A 2,822-nucleotide genomic window follows, 5' to 3' on the forward strand; every position below is an offset into this window, starting at 1 on the left:
CCCCCCCCCCCCCATAACTACACCACTGATAATATACTATTTCAATCGCTTCGCAAGACGGTAATCGCAAGTCACATCAAACGCAAAACATTGTAGGAGTTTCGTTAGGATTTATAACATAATATGTAACCATTATTTTATTTTATTAATATCGTTTAATGATGATTGAGGGATCTTCGCATTTATTTGTCCCAGGTCACAAAAAAGTTTCGGTGGGCTCTGATTAATGGTTATTGGATAATACGGTGAGAAGATGGGTCAAAGTACATAATCTACTGGAAATCCATTGGTGAGTCAAAGTATATTTCAATGCCAGCGTTGTTTTAAATAATATGTGCTTAGTGGGTAAAAACAATACAAGTTTACCTAAAGTTAACTAAAACAATACGGCATTAAACCGAATTATCACACATCGTATAAGTATTTTATTGTACTTGTGTAAATTGAACTGAGATGGAAATACACTATTTTTACTTATATTTTATCAAACGCGATTTTAATCTACGTGAAACTGTGCGCAGAAAAATACTTTAAATAATAATATACCGTTTTCGCCGGAGTAAAATATTAATTATGACAGCAAACGTGGTTTTTCCTTCACACAACATGCGTTTCACATGTCGGGTTTGGAATCAAAAACATCACTGCGGCTTTTCGAGGTAGGTAGACGAGAATTCAAAGGGAGTTATTTTCAGAGAAATTAATATTCGTATATTATTATAATATTGTACACGTTATAACACACACACACATATTTGTAATTTATAAAACTGTCTAATATAAACGTTTACGCGTACAATGTACAACACTACAACGCACTGTTATACGATGTTGCTCATTTCGATGGAATCGCGGCAGAATTAATCGAGGAATAGAGGTATCCCCGTCTATTTTATAATACGTAGGTACTATAATAACAATAATATATAGTCGGCGGACATAAAAAGGTAGCTGCCGTGTGTCATATTGCGTGTATATCACAATATTGTGGTATAACAATGGTAATAAAAATATATTACCCGGCGATATTGTGCGAACTGCGACGAGAGACCGTTCCGTCGCGCGGACGAAATAGCCATGTGCTCAGACCTGCTGCGGCATCGGCAGACGATTAATCGTGGCATGACATACCCAGTTAGGCGAAGAATAAATTCCTAGAAATTGACATCAATATATTATTACTGGGTATTACATCGCACACGTTTTAAAATTACGTAGGTATAGGTAATATCACAATAGTAACGAAATTTATATTACAGCTGTTCGAAAAATATACTCGTTGATAAATAATATTTGTTTCCTCGGTCAGTATAATATAGGAGAGGAACTACAAATGAATAAATGTAGGGGTGCACTGCTAAAAGTATGCAGAGTTTTGTTTTGGATACAATTATTGGTGCACAATCTACAAATTCGCTAGATTAAACCATAGATAATAAAAGAATGGATAGGCCATACTATCTTATCACACGTGCATGAACGTTACAAGGGGTCTCATAATAAAATAATGATAAGACCCTTTGCTAGAGTGAGAAACACCATATAAAAACTGGTTGTCTCTCATCTACAATTTTAAATCAAGAAATGGAAAATCATTTAACAAACATTATTAAAGAAAAAACTGCAAATATTCACTCACTCGTCATTTTGGTAAACTGTATGACGTACTAACCATAAACTGATTAGCAGGGTTGTTATATTTAAAACACAATGATTAAACAACATGTATTATACACGTTTTAGACATGAATTTAAAACGTTTGTTTTAAACGTTTTGTTAATTCTTTAAAACGCAAAAGACAAATGTTTAAAACAGTGTAAAATCCAAGTGAATATTGCGTGTTTTTTTGGTTTATTATTAATAAAAAAAAATAATAGATATATTTCAGAAAAAAGAATTAATAATTATATCTATTATACCTTTAAATTTTTTTTTAATTTTATTCAATTCATTTCATTAATTTTAACCTAGGTAGATGGGTGCGTAGGTATGTATATGCACCGGCTAAATTATATTATTATAATTAACTTTGCCATGCAATTTTTTTATGATATTCAGTCAGAGAAGAGATGCTATAAATAAATTAAAATTAAAACCCAACGTTTCCTTGCTGTTTTTCATATTATTAACATAACCATGAATTATTTATTATAATATAATACGTATACAAATTATTAAATATGTTACGGAAAATTCAGAAAAAAAATGACGATGAAAAATTGGTAAATTATACGTTTTGTTATAATATTTGGTGTATCAAGAGTGTCGGTAAAATGCATTATTAATAAATGTATTATGTTTTGCATATAATAATAATTAATAATATATAAATGCAAAAACGTTTTAATTGTACCAATACACTTTTATGGTTCATAATTTGTGTGATTGAGGACATATTTACATAATACCCATTATCTATAAGTTTGTCGGCATAGTAGTATAGTACGACTTACAACTCGCGGGTGTATTGTTATTTATATGTTATTGTTTTGCACAAGAAAGTCACAACTATTAGTAGTTAGTAGAAAGTTGGTTCAAATGTTATCGCACTACAAATTACATATTTAACATCATCAACATTTAGAAATTGTTGATAATATCATCAAATGCGATTTTATTTAATATTTCAAAATAATGTCTTCAAAAAGAGTAAAATTAGGCGGCACAAAATATAAAAAAGTAAAAGCCAAGCAGTTAAAATTAGATGTTAAAACGAAATTTCAAACTTTTTTCCGCCATCAGTGGTAAGTATGTACGTCTTAGGGTGCCATACAGGGAATGATTTATCGACAGATTTATCGTCTAACGCGGTTGCACAGAC

The sequence above is a fragment of the Acyrthosiphon pisum genome, chromosome X, assembly GCF_005508785.2.
Source record: "Acyrthosiphon pisum isolate AL4f chromosome X, pea_aphid_22Mar2018_4r6ur, whole genome shotgun sequence".
NCBI classification, from domain to species: domain Eukaryota; kingdom Metazoa; phylum Arthropoda; class Insecta; order Hemiptera; family Aphididae; genus Acyrthosiphon; species Acyrthosiphon pisum.